Source organism: Polyodon spathula, chromosome 12, assembly GCF_017654505.1.
Source record: "Polyodon spathula isolate WHYD16114869_AA chromosome 12, ASM1765450v1, whole genome shotgun sequence".
Lineage (NCBI taxonomy): Eukaryota > Metazoa > Chordata > Actinopteri > Acipenseriformes > Polyodontidae > Polyodon > Polyodon spathula.
The window spans coordinates 31970164-31990638 of NC_054545.1; the positions used below are offsets into that span (position 1 = coordinate 31970164).

A 20475-nucleotide genomic window follows, 5' to 3' on the forward strand; every position below is an offset into this window, starting at 1 on the left:
TGTTTTTTTTTTTTTTTTTTTTTTTTTTTTAACAATGAATATGGGAAGTTCCATTGTACAGTATATTTATGTGGTGCAAATGTTGTCTGGCATTTGTGTTCGAAAAATAAAGTGTATTTAACTTACATTCAGTGGGTCTTGGTTTTTATTCAGCAGGGTGTGAAAAGGCTTAAAATAAGCCTTAAATGTGTATCACATTTGTAAATAGTAAATGAAGGGAACATGCATTGCAAACTGTGCTACAGCAATATTATTAATAACATCTATTATAACATATTCATAGATACAGTTCTGTCATCCTGAGAAGGCTACTGAACATTAAAATTAGAATATAATCACAGAGGCTGAAAATACAGAGAGACAGAGACAGAGAGAGAGAGAGAGAGAGAGAGAGAGAGAGAGAGAGAGAGAGAAGAGAGAGAAGAAGAAGAAGAAGAAGAAGAAGAAGAAGAAGAAGAAGAAGAAGAAAAGGGTGGTGACTGCAAAACCCTTCTAGATTTTATTTTCTTTAAAGTCCCTGTGCCTTCTGATTCATCCACATTTACAACTATGGCCAAAGCATTGCCAATAATTTTAGGACTGAGACATACTTAAAAAAGTACAAGTGTGTGCATTTGTGTGTGCGTGTATGTGTGTGTGTGTGTGTGTGTGTGTGTGTGTGTGTGTGTGTGTGTGTGTGTGTGTGTGTGTGAACATAATTTAGATATTTTATTTAACATCATGTAATCAAATAAACCTCATGCCGCACATGTCTACAGGAAGCCACAATATTATTACAGTATTTCTTGTTATCTTTTGAAATGTGACATTTATATAGAAAACTACAACATTATTCGGCAGCTTTCATTCTACTTTATGAAGCAAAATGAGTTAATTTTATAGGCTGGTGCAAATTCTTTTGGCCATATCTGTACAGTATTTGCAAAGTGATTTTTTAAATCAGATTTTTTTCTGACAAAATGCCCAACAACTAATATTCCCAGCTAATTCATATTATAAGGCAAATTAAATAATTTCTGTCTTTAAGAGTTTAATTTGCTTAATCAGCTTTAATTCATGTATGTCAGCATTTCAGCAAACAGATGTTATGTTAAGAACATAAGAAAGTTTACAAACGAGAGGAGGCCATTCGGCCCATCTTGCTTGTTTCGTTGTTAGTAGCTTATTGAGCCCAGAATCTCATCAAGCAGCTTCTTGAAGGATCCCAGGGTGTCAGCTTCAACAACATTACTGGGGAGTTGATTCCAGACCCTCACTATTCTCAATGTAAAAAGTGCCTCCTATTTTCTGTTCTGAATGCCCCTTTGTCTAATCTCCATTTGTGACCCCTGGTACTTGTTTCTAATTTCAGGTTGAAAAAGTCCCTTGGGTCGACACTGTCAATACCTTTTAGAATTTTGAATGCTTGAATTAGGTCCCTGCGTAGTCTTCTTTGTTCAAGACTGAACAGCCTGTCTGCATATGACATGACTTTTAAACCTGGAATAATTCTGGTCGCTCTTCTTTGCACTCTTTCTAGAGCAGCAATATCTTTTTTAAGGCGAGGTGACCAGAACTGAACACAATATTCAAGATGAGGTCTTACTAATGCATTGCACAGTTTTAACATTACTTCCCTTGATTTAAATTCAACACTTTTCATAATGTATACGAGCATCTTGTAGGCCTTTTTTTATAGCTTTATTGTCTAGATGAAGACATTTCTGAGTCAACAAAAATTCCTGGGTCTTTTTCATAGATTCATTCTCCAATTTCAGTATCTCCCATATTATATTTTTAATGCACATTTTTATTTCCTGCGTGCACTACCTTACACTTTACTCTATTAAATGTCATTTGCCATGTGTCTGCCCAGTTCTGAATCTTGTCTAGATCATTTTGAATGACCTTTGCTGGTGCAACAGTGTTTGCCACTCCTCCTATTTTTGTGTCGTCTGCAAATTTAACAAGTTTGCTTACTATACCAGAATCTAAATCATTAATGTAGATTAGGAATAGCAAATGACCTAATACTGATCCCTGTGGTTCTCCACTGGTTACCACACTCCATTCTGAGGTTTCTTCTTTAATCAGTACTTTCTGTTTTCTACATGTTAACCACTCCCTAATCCATGTACATGTGTTTCCTTGAATCCCTACTGCATTCAGTTTGAGAATTAATCTTTTATGCAGGACTTTGTCAAAAGCTTTCTGGAAATCTAAATAAACTATGTCATATGCTTTGCAATTATCCATTATCAATGTTGAATCCTCAAAAAAATTAAGCAGGTTAGTTAGATATGATCTCCCTTTTCTAAAACTATGTTGACTGTCTCCCAGGACACTGTTACCATATAGGTCATTTTCAATTTTAGATCTTATTATAGTTTCCATAAGTTTGCATATAGTAGAAGTTACTGTACAGTAGGTTAGTTGTATTGGTTCAGAGATAAAGAAAATAAGAATAAATGTTTGTATGCATATAATGTGCACCTTTTATCAGTTGTCATGTTTATTATGATATTAAAAATGCAATGATAAAAAAAAAACATATTACTATGTTCAATACAAATACAGTGAAATGAGGTCTGCAAAAAAGTTGGTTTGTAAACTCAACAAAGGGTTAACCCTTCCTTTATGCGCTGTAGATTTATAAAGAAAGTGGCAGTTTGATTATGATAAGCATCCAGCTGTACTGTACATTAAAACTGTGCATGCCATTAAACCTCTGCAACCAATTAAACTCAATAACACTAAAACAGCTGGCTCTAGTTACAAATAAATCTCCTTTAGTGTAAAACTCCTAAAAAGCCTTTGTCTGAGAATATCTGCATTCAATTTTCTTGCTGGTTATTTGCAGAAAAACGCTCTTGCAAATGGGCTGTGCAATTAACAGGCACATACTTTAGTTATGCAGTCACATATTTTCTAGCTGATGTAATTTGTTAGATTTTTTCTAAGCGCAGATTCACATATTTGGGGATTCATATGGAAAATAGTATAATTAGGAAGGTGTTTTTGATATTGAGTAGGTTTTTTTTATACGCTACTACAAATATTTCCTATGTTACCTAAATATTCCAAATTGAAACAGGCAAAGAACCAAAAGATTAACAACAGAACAAAATCAGGCTTTTAATGTGGTTAGTGTTCATAAGGAAATATTGTAAAACCTTGGTTAATACTTTTACTGAACAGTAAGATCTTTTCTTTATAGGAGATTGCTAACTTCAAGCAATCTGCCTCCAAGTTATTCTTGTAAAAGACACTGCACGACCTCCACTGCTTACCCCCTTTGTTATCCAGGTTGGAAGTGGAATAATTTGAATAGCCTTTGTATGTGCAGACAGTTTCAAAGAAGAGTGTTTCAATCGGTGATAAGTGCTCACTGCCTTATGTTTTCAATCCAAAAATGTTGCTTCTCACAAGAAGTGATGTCAAGTGTAACACAGTGTCACCATTGTATTTTTATTTCCACTTTCACAATACTGTTTGCTATAGTTTAATTAGCATCATTTTGATTACACTATGTAACACAATTTTTGTTCCTGGGTAGGAAGTGTTATTTCCTAATTGCTTATGCCTCAAAAGTATAGAAAATGGCTATTATTCCCCACAAACTTTGCTTTTGTGACCAGGACAGTGATATTTCAAAATATAACTATTTCCAATGGGAAAACAAGCAAATGTGTATCTTTTCGTTCACATAAAGTCAGAAAAAAACAACATATGAATCCAAATTAACATGTATTTATACTAAAGTAATACAAAAATGACTACAAAAGACTTAGAAGTGAGTAGTTTTTTGAGATTTATGATTATACTGTAAATACACAATATATTTAATCAAAATATTTATTTCTGCCCCTTGTAGTCTTTCTGTGGTTTATTTTACTAGTCTGTGGTTTTAAATAAATGTATGCCAATGGAAAGATTATCACTGTCCCAGCCTGGCTTTGTTTAATTGTTTTAAGTAGTAAGTATTTGGGGCAGAATCCTGGGGTGTTTCCTGAATGCTGCTTTCTGGAGGTTGGGAGCTTTTCAATGTACCATCTTCTGTACAGTACAGGTTTTGGTTGTGATTGGCTGGTCATGTAGCCAAAAAGCTTAAGCAACTAAACAGCACTGTTCACGTAAGTGGGAACTGGTGGTGCTGTGCTTGGCTGCCTGGGGTCATCCTGACTATATGCACTTGTGCGTCCCCTCAGGACACCTGGACCAGAGCCATTGGGGTAGCTTTGTAGAAGCACCTACAAAATCCTGAGACTCTGTGTCAAGTTCATAGAACAGATAACTCTTTATCTACTGTGGCAAGTTACATAAATCTGGGACAGTCATGCACATTTACAAACAAGTTTGTTTTTCTCCTAGCATTTTATCAATCATTTGTGTAACAACAAAGTAAAGTTCAAGGGGGGACTAGTGTATATTTGCGAAATATAGATGGAAAAGCAGATAGCGACCCTTGTCCTGTTTGTTCTTGTTGTCTCGCTTCCTCTGATGATGTAAAACATGCCAGGGTCAGCCAGCCCACCTCAGGTCATTTCCCTCAACAAGAGAACAGAAAATGTTTGGTTCCAACTTGCATGATACCCAGGCTGTGACAAATGTGTCCCCATCAGCTTGAATAAAATAAAAAAACAGAATTGGTAATACTTCCATTAAATGTCTTAGTTATAACCAAATTGCTACAGCAATTTTGATGATAACATCTGTTTTAACATATTTATAGATACTCTACTGATTGCTGATCATAGCCACAATGCAGTAAGGAATGCATAACGATAGTGTGGACAGAAATAGTTAACGCCATACATACAAATTCCCTAGTGTTAACTGTATAACAAAATCCCAGTACAACCCAAAACATTTGAAAAACTCAGTGTTCTCTGGGAATATGTAACAATAACTGTGATACCATAATCACTAGATTGCTTCAGGGTGTCAAGGATGAACCACTTGTGTATACATTGATTGCTCTGGGCCACTGTTCAGTATTTTTAACTGCTCCGCTTTGAGACAACATGTTTACTGTAACTCCATATATTTCTCTAACAGGAGTCACATAAAGAGAATAATGTCTGCATCTCTTCAGATAGGCTGTGTCAGCAAATGCTTTGGAATTCTGTCAAGCTGTTGGACAAAATACCTTCAGGTGATAAAATGACATTTTTATCGGTATTACTAATCAGTGTTCATATTATGGGAACAGGGGTGGGGTGCAGGGTTGTCAAATTAACCAGTCTTTTAGTTTGCCTGATTTTGCTGGGTCCTATCTTTCTTGTTTCACACAGCTTACCTCTGAATCTTTTAATGATGTTGTCCTTCGAATGAAACCCACCTCATGATTACTAGATCCTATTCTCTTTGTTCTTTTTCGTGCCCCTTGGTGTTAAATGTTTTAAATGACTCCCTGAGCTCTGGCGTGTTGCCGGCTGCATTTAAAACAGCGGCAGTCACTCCAGTGCCTAAAAAAGCTAACTAAGCTTTGGGTAATTTTAATAATCATTGTCCCATCTCAAATCTGCCCTGTCTTGCTAAAATATTAGAGTGAGCTGTCGCTTTGCACTTAAATTGCAATCTAACTGCAAATAAACTCTATGAACCTTTGCAATCTGGTTTTCAGCAAATGCACAGTACTGAAACTGCCCTTGTTAAAGTTACAAACGATCTTCTTATGGCAGCTGACTCAGGTACGTTATCAATTTTAATCCTTTTGGATCTTAGTGATGCATTCAATACTGTAAATCATGCTATCCTACTTGATAGGTTAACGAGTTTGTTTGGTATTTCTGGCATTGCAATAAAATGGTTTTAGTCTTACCTTATTGGGCGTCACCACTTTGTATATCTTGGCAGCTTTAGTTCTGTGGTTGGGCTGGTAACATCTGGTGTCCCACAAGGCTCAGTTATGGGCCCTCTACTATTTAGTATTTATATGTTTCCCCTTGGTCACGTACTAAGATTACATGTCCTGAATGATCATTTTTATGCAGATGACATCCAAATTTATGTGCATACTAAATCTAATGTTGATGTTGCTGCCTCTGTGCTTGCTGATTGCATTTCTTATATTAAGAATTGGATGTCACAAAACCTGTTGCATTTTAACTGTGACAAGTCAGAGGTTATGTTGCTAGGCACTGCCCCTTGTTGTGTAAAACCAATGCTGTAAACTTTTCAGTTGACAGTACCTTGATTGAGTTTAGATCCAAAATGAGAAATTTGGGAGTGATTTTTGATCCTGGATTAACTTTTCAACCTCATGTGCAGAATACTGTTAAGGCATCATTTTTCCGCTTTAGAAACATCTTTAGGGTGGGATTTTTCAAGGATTGATTATTGTAATGCTCTGCTTGCAGACGTCTCCAAAAGCACACTGTCCAAATTACAACATGTTCAGAACTCAGCAACTCATATCCTGACAAGGTCACGTGCAAGGGATCACTCCTGTTCTAGAGGTTCTGCACTGGTTGCATATCAGGTTTCATGTTGATTTGATGGCTTTACATGGTTTTACTCCACAGTATCAGTGTATCAGTCTACACCCCTTCACGCATTCCCTCTGTTCACCTGTGTTCTGTGTTATGCCCTAAAACTTTGGAACACCATTTCTAAAGAGATCAGGGATTTTTAGTTTAAAGACATACTTTTATAGAAAGGCATTTTTATGACTCCTTTTTATTTTCTGTTTTGTTTATTTGTAAAGCGCTTTGAGATGTTGCTTTTAAAGGCACGGTATAAAATAAAATGTATTATTATATTATTATTATTACAGTTTTCTTGAGGCTAACAGTTTTATGTGCGACAAAGAAGTCTGTGAAAAAATAGTTTAACTTTTTGCATTCACTCAATGAAAAATGATAGATTACATAAGCGTACAAAATGTGATAAATATGTGAAACCATTAGAACTATTAAACTGAATACTGTTTCACCAGTTATCCAATTAGAGAGTGTTTGATTATGTGAATTGACCCCCTTTGTTCACATACTGTATGATTTATATAAGGTTTTCATTAAAAATATCATGGATTTGTTACTACTTACCTGTACAAAATCTAGAAAAATATAGAACGACATACAATTCCAGATACCGTAGCTGTAAACATTGCTGTTGTTTATACTGAGTCTTATATACATCACAGTCAATCATGTAACAGGTATGGTGAGGCTTCAATGCATTCCATTGCCGTATGATGCGATACTGTTCTTTATACTGTAGCTCCAAATGAAGTGACAGAAACTCGCAAAGAACAGTGAAGGTGAACTTGGTGTCCAATTAAACTTTTTAGCTGTGAACACCTGCAATAAACAGAGCCAGTGGGAAGCAATATGTATTGTTGAATAATGAAAACGTAATTGAAAAAAAAGTTTGCATTTGAAAACATAAAAGAATAATAGCATCCCACAGAGAACTAATTAATAACCGTTACCTCTTGGAATCAAGTGCTATGTGCCACAAAATCATTATGGAAACATAATGGGAACATTACAAATGATATAGCCATGTAAGAAAATTGTTTGTTTCATATACATCATAAATAAAGACAGGTGAATGTATACGATGCAATGTGTCATATTAATGTGCCTGTAACATTATTCCTGGATTTTAGTTCGCAAATCCATACTTTTTCCTTATGAATCGCAGTCAGATATAATTAAATCCTATTTGTATTTCCTTTGAGGACAGTGTACTGCATTGTCTGAGGTGTGTCAAACAAATCAGAACTGCAATATATCAGATAGACCATGTATTGCTTGTTATGCGCTTTGCAAATAATGCTAACTGCAGAGCTGGTAGAGTGCTGTTATAATAAACCTGTGTGGGATCAAGTAACACGTTGTTCTTCAGCACACCAATTATGAGAAATGTGCTACTTTAGGCTACTTGATTTTTCAGCATGTCAAAAAAATAATGAAACTGTAGGACATAAACATCGCTTACTATGCTATATTTCCTCTTCATTGATTGAAATGTGTACACAGTTTACCAGCAAGCTGATACCCATAGCTGTTTGTACGCTGAATGTAAATTCCATAGTGTTGTTTCTGTCATTAAAGTAAAAAGACAACAATAACAATCTATTACTGAAGTGCTGTGATCAAGCTAACGAGAACCGTATTTGGTAATATACAGATGCCTTTAATGGCACATACGCTAACACAATACATCATTCCCCATAGGACTGTACACAACATACAATAAAGGAGTTCACTGTAATTAATTTGCAGAAACACAGTTGAGGATCTGTTTGATGGAAAGTACTGTTGATTGCATCATTACAGGTTTGTCTTTCTCACAATCTGTACCTAAAAGATTATTTCACACACATGTGCAAGATGCATGTTTTTAATATAAAATTGTTGCTTTGCTAAGAAGTGTCACAAAGTAAACCAATCACAGTGCTCATTCCCTGACTTCAGCACAACATTACCATTAAAATAGACATCAATCAATACACAATCTCTTTGTATATTTGAATTGGTTGAGTACTTGTGCAATGTGTTTGTGTGAAAGGTGAAGCATGGTGACACTTGCTGCAGTCAGACACAATGCCACACAATTCTTCATGAGCACCTCAATTCTGCCATTCAGTTTTGGATCTTGCTTAAGCCAATTGTGCTGAATTGGGTGGTTGTCTAATATTCAGTGGGGGTTGATTTGAGACCATCAACCTCAGGCTTCCGCATTGTGTTCCCAAACTCAAAAACCAGCCACTCTTCCACTGCAGGTTTCCTGTATCCCATCACTTCATCAAATCTTGCTTCTTATAGCTACCAGTCTGACCCCTTTTTGTGATTAATCCACCCATTTTTTTCTCATCCAATGCTTTTCCTTCGGTTACTTTTCAGTGGCTACTTCTACACTTATATAATGTCACGTTGCTTTTACAGGAAGCAACGTGACATTATGATTTTGTATGATTAGTAAGTGTGCCATGAGTTAAGAACGTGTCAAAATGTAGGTTGAAAGGCATGCCATTAGTCCGTTACAAAATTGAGAATGCAAACTTATTAACTTTGTCAGCTAATGATTTGGGTATAAGTGCAACTTACCATGTCTTGTGAAACTACATTCAAATACGACTATGTAGGGCACAGTGAAATCAGCTTTGTACAGAGGAGAGGAACATAAAGTATAAAACATTCATTTTACCCACCAATATTTTTATAATAGTGAGATAATGCATCAGTGATCATTGATTGTGGCCTAAGAGACTGGAGTATGTATGTCCTAATTATGGCACGGAGGCACCAATAGTTTTTACTTCCATTGAAAAAAACTTTTTTTCTTTGTTATGGGGTTTTCTTCGCCCTCCAGCCTGGTGACCAGCTTGCTCTTGTGTTCTTTTTCTATACAGGGTGGAGGGGTGCATCACAATTCCTGCAGGCAAGGACAAATTAATACTATATCACATCCTGCTATTCACCAGTCTAGTGGTTTTAAACCCTGGACCTCAAGTCCCTACAACTGTCTAGATTTTAGTTGCAAATAGGAGCAAAATATTTGTTTTTAAAATGTGTTTTCCAATGCACATAAGACAATACTTACAGGCAGTGCCTGAAGCTTGTATACTGTGTAAAAAGTATATTCATCGCTATGAAAAAATAAATAAATAAAGTTTTAACAGAAACCAGGAATACCAAGTTTCTCATCCAAGTCCTGACAGAGCTCAAATTTGCTTGGCTGCAGGCATCCATGTATTTATGATTGTTTTAACTATTTCAACCTGAGTATTCTGGATTGTTAAAAAGAAAGAACAATTCATAACACACTTGTTTTGCTGTCTTTATATTTACATAAAAATGCTATAAACTGAAAAATATACAGAAAAGGTATGGATAAAAAGCAGTGTGCTATTTTTGCATTTTCCGTCATTTTGCATAATTGTTTGGCGTGGTGGGGGTGATTTGGGCTGAAGAATGATATTATGTACTTGCATAATGAAGAGACGTCTTCAATTGTGCTTTAGACTTGATTAATGGCATAACTTTAGGCAGCGAATTCTGTGTGATTCAATTTCCTTAGAACAGGGAATTTAAATAAACTGAGCAGATTATTTTTGTTATTCATAAAATAGGGTTAACTGAAAATGTCTTTATGAATTTAATATAGATAATTAGACCCAAGTAGTTTGTAGTCCAAATCTTAGAATGTTTCCAGTATGCAGTCTAATGTGTATTACATAGCTGCAGCTATGACTAGGTATATTAGAGCTAAATTAATGTGACATACACATCATGCAGATTGCAGGTTTATTTTTTTAACATGTCCCTTTTTTCTGGTAAAGTACCCATTGGTTGAAATGATGAATGGTTGCAGTTGTTCATTTGTATTTATAGTCTGTATTTTCAGAGACGGTCAAACCGTTTACTAATAATTCCTTTTGTATTTATCCGACCTTTCAAATCAGGATACACGCTGAATTCCTGCTGCAGAGTAGAGTACAATTGTTTTACAGTACATTGGGTATTCCTTTTCAAAATATAATAACTACAGATAACAGTCCCTTCTAATTATCATCATTGGGGATTCTAAAAGCTTTTCATCAGAGATACAATCTCACATGGCAGCGCCGTCAATAGGTAGCATCTGGAATAAGAGAACAGTGCTGTTCATGGCTTTGACTCCATACATACTTGCTCGATTATTGAAATCAAATGGGCAGATCAGCAGCTCTTTTATACCCTATTCAATCGACCTTCATAATGCACAATTATCATGTCTTGAACACTGAATGAAGTGAATGGCAATCAGGTAGTTTCAACGCATGTTTATTCTGCGTTACAGTGTTTAGCGTTTATGGATGAGATGTTAGATCTGGGAGCTCTGGTTATTTGAAAGCCCCAGGAATGTTGTCTGAGTTCTGGGTAGTTTTGCAGGATCTTGCTTGAGCAGTCCACTACCAGATGTTTCATATACGCAATTCTATCTCAAAGGAACAGTATTTAGTTGTTTTTATTTTTCCTTTTGTACCATTAACATTAAACGTTATGACTTAGTGTTTTTGACACACAGTTGACATATTTATTCATTCAATTAAAAATAAAATAAAATGCATAAAGTACTTTTTCTATAAAATTACGCCTCCAACTTTGGTCAACATTGGTAAAATGAAATTTAATTAATTAGTAGTAAGAAATGTGTTTGTTTTGTTGGTTAGCACTCTCAGACTACTTGAGGCCTTTAATAACAAGAACATTACATGTTGGAATGTACTGATTACTGATTGTCAATTCCTCTTCTTGCATCTAAAGCCAGAAAACCCTCTGCAGAAGTAAAATGCAGCATTTAACCACACATGCAAGCTGCTTTATAGAGTCTCAAAAGACATAATTCTGTTTCATACATGGAATAATTTCAATTTGACTCAGGCTGCGATTGCATTTCAGTGACAAACTGCCTTCTGGGCAGCAACTTCAAAGCCATAGCCAAAATGTTTGTTACGATTTTAACAAAAATTATTGTTTAAGCAAATTAAGCAAAGAAAACATATACAACTTTTACATAAAACATAATACTCCCAGGAGATACAAATTAAAAATAAAAGTTGAAATAGAACTTCAAAAGAGGATTTATTTTTCCATAAGCATTCCCATATCCAAGATGATGTGAACAATCTGAGAATGATTCAGGTAAAGCCAGTTACTAAAGGACTGATACCTTTAGCACACACAATTTCAACAGGCACACACAGGGGTCTATTTTAATGATATAAACAGCTATGGATCTTAATACATTCCCTCACTAATAGTGCATGTCTGTTTAATGAAGAACACTGTTACAGTAGATACCAACTCATTCATTGCCATGGCAGCATACGCAAGTGCCAGCGCACTATTAGGGCTGTTGTGCAATACCAAGATACAATGTGCTGTTTCCAGACACCAAGTGTGCTTCAATAAGTCTGTATTTATAAGATGTGTATCAGAGTCCATGAAACTCTGAACCCTGTTTAAACCAGCAACTGTGGGGCACCGTTTCTTATGTGCATATTGGCTGCCTGTTTACATCTGTAACCCTGTTCTTCAGCAGGCATCAATGCACCAGCAAAATCTTGGAAAGGACCACATACAGACAGCTTGTCCGAGATCTTCCTTTGGAATTTGCAGTACTTGTCAAAATTAAAAAGTAAGAGCAGGGTTCATAAAAAATACAACTACACGTCCCCACGTGTTGCTACAGCTGTTTAAATAGCCTACCAACTTTTTACACGTATAACTTTCAAGTCTGTTTCAAAGCTCTTTTCAAAATGGCCTCTCTAGTGCACTGATAGTGTCAGGATTATTGCCCACATTGTCAAACAGGTACCACAGCAATAACGATCCACAATGTGATACAGAACAGAAATGGCAGAGCACTTGTTAAGTTTTATTTTTTTTATTTTTCAATCACTCTTATGGCAGTGATTTAGAGGACAAATCTCAAACCTCAGTGCAAACTTTAAAATTATAAGTATAAAAAATTGTCAGGATGTTAACAATGAAAAGGAAAATTACAAGAATGTTATTTAAACAGTTGTAGCAACAAATCTATATCTATATATACAAAACAAATGTCTAACGCTATATTTTTCTGAACTCCGCTGCTTACTTGCTGCTGGGACCCTGAATAAGTAACTTTACAACGTATGCGAGTAGAACGTGTTTAATGTTAAACCAGTTCAATGGGTGCAACTCATTCATCACAATGACAGCAGCAATTTCCCCTGATCATTGTAATGAGGTAAATGTATCACCAGTGAAAAGAAACACATTGTACTTGAAGTTGTGTTTCATATCTATGCAGCCTTATTTGACACTTGGCTGAATGCATTCTAATTTAATACATTTTGGTGATTTTGAAAAATTGCAAAATAACTGTAACATTCCGATGTAACAATTGGTCGTTTTATTTCATGATGAACCTATAACACAACCAATTGCATTTGAAATTAAAAGGGCATCAAACAGTATACCTGTGGTACCTGCACAGTGTGTACTGTAATAGAACCCAAACACAACGATATTTCACTCATTGAGATATCTGATTACAATTGTTTTGTGTAAATACAATATTTGATTTCTATGTAACATAAGCAGCTACAGGACTACAAACAGCAAGTTAACATAATAGAATTCCCTCTGTGCACTGGCGAAGAGAAAATGGAACACAAGAGATCCAACCATTGTATAGAAACAGCACAACCAAACACTGAGCATGTATGAGCAAAGCCAGGGTGGCAAAACCTTGTCTGCTTCACTGTTAAATTGTAATCAGCAACTGAAAGAGTAAGTATCTTGGCAACACTTCCCTTTAAATGTATCAAATTACTGTGCATTTACATAGTAGTTACTTACACATAATAGCAACGTTATCATGCATGGCTGAAATGTACTTAATGTGTAAATCTGTTTTGCACTATAGATGTAAGTACAGAAATGTATCAGAAAAGGGTTTGAGTTCGGGTTAGGGTAAGGGTTAGGTAGATAGGGGGTTAGGGTTATGTGGTTCTGGTTAGGGTTAGGGTTAGGGTTATATAGTGCAAACAAATGACACATTAAATATGTTGTAACTATGCATAATTACATTGTAAGCGTTTGTAAGTACATATGTTTTTACTAAGTACCTACCATGTAAGTACACAGCAGGAGCTCACATTTTGATCATTAATTGAGCAACACAATGTTCCAACTGAGAACAAACAACAATAAGAGGTCCCTGTTTATGTGTCTGTGTTATTAATCGTCCTATTGATGAAATTCAGAGCAATATTAAAACCAAAATGAGCTGCCCTTCTCCACCGGGTAAGGAGCGTTTCTAAATTAACCTCAGAGCCTTAGATAAGTAAGCACACAACAATATTTTTTGATGGGCAAGGGACGTGTGTTGTGTAAAAGGGAGGGGGTGGTACAGTGAACCCAGGTCAGGTTGAGGGGTTATGGAAATTGTTTTTCTTGTGTTTCATGGGTTTGGTGCTCAAGGTGAGAGTTTGGGAAGGGAATTAGGGTAACCGTGGGGTGGGGATGGGACCTTTGTGGATAAAGGTCATCAGTTTGTTGGTTTATATTAGTTTATAATAAAGTTATCAACAACCTTTGTGAATGTGCCACTAATCTAGCTGTTAATAAAAGTGTCTTTTTAAAAAAAGGCTACCCAGAATGAAGGGGTATTTATCAGGTATTGAGCAGAGGATTAAGGATTTAAATGCTATAAACATTCAGTTTAAGCCAAATGCTAGTAGTTCAAAAGGCCCCAGTGTTGTGGCCCATGTGTAGCAGAAGCAGTTGAATAATAATAGAATAAACAGCTTCTTCAAATGAATGACCACATTGCTGTGATGTCAATGTACAGTATGCACTCACTAATACTGAATGCCTGTTTAATGTAGAAAGTTGTTACCATTACAAGTCTGTGAGATCAGATTTATCTGGAAAATTGAGTAATCCTTATCATTTCCACGTCTTGCTACAATCACAACAATTTACTTCATCTTATGATGTAGCATTTTCATTGCAACAACAGTACAGGTTATCTATGTATACATATGGGTTTGAAATCTGCCAACAGCAGAGTATATTTATCTATTGTTATGTCAAAATAAAGTGAATAATTACACACACAGTTGATGTGTGTCACCTGTTTCTAGTTTATCAATCAACAGGCTGTCTACTCTAACCAGTGCATTAAATCTGATTACATAAGGATTCTTTGAAATAAATGTTATTATTCTCTCCTTGGAGATCCTGACGAGAGAAAAAAAAAAAAAAGTTCCTCTACTTTAAAAAATACAAGTAACGCCACTGATGTGCTGATTTTCTATGATTCACATTCACAATGAAGAGGGAAAGCTTGGGCACATTTAAACTAATCTGTAGACATTCATACATTTTAAACCTGCTTCTGGTTCTGAATGAGATTGTTTTTTGTTTTTTTTTGTTTTTTTTTAGATTTAGTAGTTGCCAATTATTTTCTCCCAATTTAGAATATCCAATTATTATTTAAGTTTGGCTCACCGTTACCACCACTGCGCTGACTTGGGAGCGATGAAGACGAACACACGTTGTCCTTTAAAGCGTGTGCCATCAGCAGACCGCTTCGTTTACACACTGCAGGCTCACTGTGCAGCCACCTTAGAGCTACAGCATCGGGGGACAACGAAGCTCCGGGCAGCTTACAACAAGGCCACAGGTGCCCAACCAGACTACAGGGGTCGCTGGTGCGCGGTGAGCTGAGGACACCCTGGCCGACCTAAAAAAAACATTTTATTGACTGATGCAATGGGTGCTCAACAGATTAAAAAACAATTGTAGTGTATGGTGCCATTTTAGGTAACAAGAATGATTTTGAACAGCTGGCTGTTATTGATATTTCCTTGGAAACACGTGCAACAGAGCATGACCCCAGCAGGAACTGTCAAACTCAAAGGAATTCCAGCTACACCTCACATAGCTGCTGTCTTCTCTCACTTCTCAGTCTTAGAACTGTGGCAGAAAAAAAAATGTCAGAAAAAAACTGTGGCAGTATTTATAAAAATTACTGCATGGGGAAATAAGTAACTCATCGAATTCCTTACAGTCTAAATGCAATATGTGACTCTTTTTGGTCAAGTGCTCTGTAATAGAGCCCTTATAAAAGGTGCCACAGCATTTTTGCAGTTTTACCATGCTTTCCTTATGGATAGACTATGCATTTACCACAGTTTACCCTGGTTTGCCATGTTTATTAATATGCTTTACCACACCTCGCTTTATTGCACTTTGCTTTGCTTTTACTAAGGAAAACTTGTATAAGGGAGTACATCTACCGTAGCCATTCAAAAGCTGTAGAAATATTTTATTTTTACATTTACGGAAACTATTTACAGTTTTCTTCATCTTAAGTAGCTATTTTAAATTCAGTAGCCCATTTGGGGTTTTCTTTTGCTGGTTTGACTTTCTGGCAACTAGGTCAAATTTACCAGATTTGCTGGAACGAAGAAGCATTTCAAATTGTAAACTTGTATCATATATCTATATATGTCATTGAGAAGAGATGCCACTGCCTGCAGCCATTTTATCAATCGGATTCTCATTCGACTAACACAGTCGATAATTCTGTCTGTTGATCATTAACATTTTTTTTTTTGTTCTGTAACTGAATTCAAGGTAGATTTTGTTAAAATAGCTAATCCATTTGGTATCTCCAGAGCTCCTCAGAAGATAAACTATGTCAATTGCAATCCAATAAAAGACTGTCCAGCTCCACATACCAGCCCATTTATCTTCCCTCGCTGGTTTGCCCACCCTTAAACAAAAAAAAAAACAAACAAAAAAAAAATATACCACTGCTCTATGGCTATCTTCTCTTTGAAAACAAGCCGTAACATTTTAAAAAGCAAAGCTTGCATTTTTCTGCAAAGGAAGCATTCACAATGTCTTCTAGAGATACTGGAAAATAACTTGTGGGTTTCCATTTTCTAAACAAGATCCCCATCCAGGTATATGATCTTGGATGGGAACTTTAAATGGAGATTGCTGTGCTGTGCAGCCTTAATATCTTACATTATGAAAGCTGGCTTTGATCCATGTGCTACTCTAGTGCTTAGAAAATGAAATAGCGTAGCAGCCATTATTACAAGAAGTAAAATAAATGCTTTTGTGCATCACAAAAGACAGGTCTATTTGATAGTGTGTTTCTGCTGTAGCACTGGGCCATTAAATAATGTATTTATGGTTTTGCATGGTGTCTGAATAAAGGAGTTTTGAATGGCTGATCCCCATCGAGAAAATAAATATTACAATAGACATACCATTGTTAGGGGAATGCTTCACAAGTGTGAAATGCTTGCCCCTGAGTTGCCATTATGTTTTTAATTTCTGCTTTTCCCATGGATAGTCTGTGCATACCAAAGTTTGCCATATTTATTAATATGCTTTACAAGACCTTGTTATTCTTTACAATGCTTACCTGTGCTTTACAATGCTTACCCTATACTTTATCGGACTTAAGCTTTTATTACTGGAACCTTTTATAAGGGAGTACATGCACTTCAACTATTCAAAAGCTGTTAAAACATTTAATTTTTAAATTTATGGAATTTATTGTTTTCTTAATCTTAACGTCTATTTTAATTTCAGTACACCGATATACTGTAGGATACATACAGTAAAAGTAGTCAAAAAGTTTCTTCACTTACTTTCATCGCATAAATACACATAGTAGCTTTTAACAACATGAAATACCCTGTATGGAATTTCTTTTATTGTTTTCACAATATGGTTCTTTTGGTATTCTAGCAACTTGATCAGATTTACCAGCTTTGCTGGAACCAAGTAACTTTTAAAATTGTAAACCTGCTCCATATATCTATATTTGTAAGTAAACATTCATGCACACTTTTAATGTATTAGCACTCCAGAACTAAACTAACCCAGCTACTGTACTGTGACAATGAATCTCTGTTACGGCTGAAAAAAAAAAAAAAAAAAAAATGTTCTGATACTGTGACACAACACAAATGTTTATCCCCCTTAGGGGGAAATTTAGGTTGTCTTAAATTTAATTACATAAATTAAGTTTGTAAGGTCCGTTTTTTTTTTTTGTTTGTTTGTTTGTTTGTTTGTTTGTTTGTTTTATGTTTTACATCGTATTTGTACGCATACCATAGCTTCTGGCAGTAATAAAGCAATACAGTAAATGGCTGCTGAGCAGCTAACTACAGTATAAAGGAATTTACAAGCCATGTGGAAAAAAAAATCTGAATGTTTTCTGCATCTAATTTGTGACATTACAAATGAGGCAATAGTTAATAATTATTAATTGAAGGCTGTGCCCCAGTCCCCTAAGCTACCGATAGTGTACACAGCCTCACATACACACCGTGGTGGTTTGTATTTCCCTTCGGAATACCCTATGCATTCTCAGCTTCACTGTGTCCATGTTTCACAGTTCTTTAATAAGTCTGTTTTAATGTGCTTTAGGTGCTTTCGTCACTGCTAGTTTCTTGCCATAGATAAATGTAACATACCTGGAGGCCTGATCCGCATTTGTCTTGTTGGAAGCAAGTTTGCCACTTTGGATGAAGTTTCCTTTTGTTTTTCAGAAGAATACACTGCTTTGCATGTGGGGTATAGTTATATTAAGATACTTTGAATTCTCAAGCCTACAGAATATTACTTATGTCTATGGCAGGCAAATAGAACTGAAGAACAGATCCTAAACTTGTAGTCAAAGCAACTTTGAATCATGCAAACAGATAAGGGAGATTTTAAGGCACAGTACGTCCTCTGGAAGTCAAATTGTGATGGTCTGGAGCTTTTGGTGACAAAGCTTTTTGTTCTACGCATTTGACTTATTCCCTCCATTTCAATCAGTTTGATCCAGCTCTCATAATGATAGCTAATGGGGTAGGACATTTTTTTGGGCTCTAGTCAGCTTAAGTTATTTCTATTTGAATTATTGGCTTTTTCACTAAAACATTGTTGTTTTTTGCTGTAACAGTTTAAATGTAGCTATTAGTCACCCCTTTTTGTTTTACTTGTGTTTGATTAAGTCATTATTAATCCCTCTAAGGTATGTTTGTCATTCATAAATATATGTTAATGGGACAATCTAGAATTACCTATAACCCAACTGAGACAAAGTCCTTTCTAAAGTTGAACTGAAATACTAGCAGCCTGGGGTGTGCTTGTTTGGTGCCATAAAATATTCGTTGCATATATTTAAAATCAGATACCACCTGAGCTCTCAGCAATCTCTGGAAGGGTGTTCTGTTTAGCAGGCTTTTAAACTGAACGGATTTCCACCTAGTTCCTGCTGTACTCGTTGTAGGTGATTTTTGCCGTCGCTTCAGTTTGATACTGGAACAAGATGGGAGTTAGTTTTACAGATTGTTTTTAGTGTTCAGTAGACAACAAGACAGTGAACTGTATGTTCAGCCAAGATGGAAATCATTGCATAGAGAAGTGGAACATTTTCAATTTATTGGCAATTTTGTGAACTCTGGTGCAGATGCACATATAGTGTTGACTCGCTCTTCGTTATACTCCTAAGTAAAATATCTTCATTTCCTTGTATAGAAATTGTTGACTTTTATTTTCTTCAGAATTGTTAGCACCTTTCATTCCTGGTTCTCTGGCAGGTATGCGTATATTGAATTCAAAGGTCCCTTGAGGGTAGTGTTTTTACATTCATTGTGGTATTTAACTGTTTCTATTTTGAACAATAAAATGTGTTTCTACTGCAGTGCCTGAGGTGCAGATACATAAAGCTCTTTTACATTATTTACTCATTAAAAAATAAACAGCTAATACTATAATACACAGGGCTAGCATAAAGAAGATTGGCATACATCCGCATATGCCATGCCTTATCTAATGAAGCAGAGTTTTGATACTGGTACAGAGCAAGCCATTCCTTTCCTACTTTATACTTTGCTTCTACAGTGTTTTGTCATTCTTGCCTTTGGTTTACTACACATTGCCATACATTTACCATTATTTACTGTTGTAAAATTGTGACTAATGATTCCTTGTCCTATTGCCAGGAGATGCCAGCCTCAGTTTTTTTTTTTTTGGGGGGGGGGGGGGGGTTAAGGACGAATAAGCAAATGAAGTATAATGACATCACATCAAACAACGCATGCTGTGCTGTAGGTATATGCCCACACTGAGGGGAGAGCTATTTATGGTTCTTTATCAAATAATAAGGTGTAAATGAATATTGACTGGATAACGCCTGTACAAGCCAGTTATATATTGCCCTCTGCTGGAGAACACATGCATTGCAGAGAAAAGCAAGCCACAAGCCCCTTTCTATTAAACTGTCTATTAAACTCCTTTCTGCTGTATTTTCTGAAGCATAGCAACAGTGGTGCTGTTAAAGAACTAAAAGGACACACAGAGATCTCCTACATTTAACTAAGTGTATGTCTGTATAGGACAAATGTGCTTATTCAGTCAGGATTAAGTTACTATTCCAAAAGAAAGCATTATTGTACATATAGCTCTTACATGTGTGTAAGGTCGATAGTGACAGCTGGAAACATACATTTTTCATTAGCTTGTAGATCAGCCCTTTTCCTTTGGAAGATTGGCTGTTGTTGAAATGCTTTTGTTGTCTCCCTGGAGTTTATGCATAGCGTTTTACAGTTTTCCTTACAGAAACCTCATTGAAGAGGGAGGTTGTAGATCTATCTTTGTTCTTGTGACAAGGCACAGCTGCAGGGTTTCTACTAGAAGCTACAAGTACAGGAACTTTGGAATAATAAAATTACAGGACTCTGAGAAATTATTTTATCTATTGTTTGTTTGTTTTTTAAGGAAGAATAACAGTCTATCAATTTCAGAATGAGCAGCAGTAAATCAAACTCATTCAACGTGAGGTGCAGTGCCAACAGTTCAGTTTCTTTCGCCCTTCTCCAATATCACATATTAACAGCATGGTTAACATGCAATCAGAGCTATTCCATGTGATTCCGAGTCACTGGTGTAATGTGATAAGAACTTTATTGCATTTTCACATACTTTACAT

General features: G+C 35.9%; 1 protein-coding gene across 5 annotated transcripts in view; it reads right to left on the minus strand.

Annotated features, from left to right (window-relative positions):
- Positions 1 to 20443: 20443 nt before the first annotated feature.
- LOC121323748 (SH3 domain and tetratricopeptide repeat-containing protein 2-like) overlaps positions 20444 to 20475 on the minus strand; it is a 16039-nt gene continuing 16007 nt past the window's right edge. For all 5 annotated transcript variants that reach the window (XM_041264940.1, XM_041264938.1, XM_041264939.1 and 2 more), the window contains one exon: positions 20444 to 20475. This exon is cut by the window's right edge and continues 697 nt beyond it. The gene's annotated coding sequence lies outside the window, so the exon portion shown is untranslated.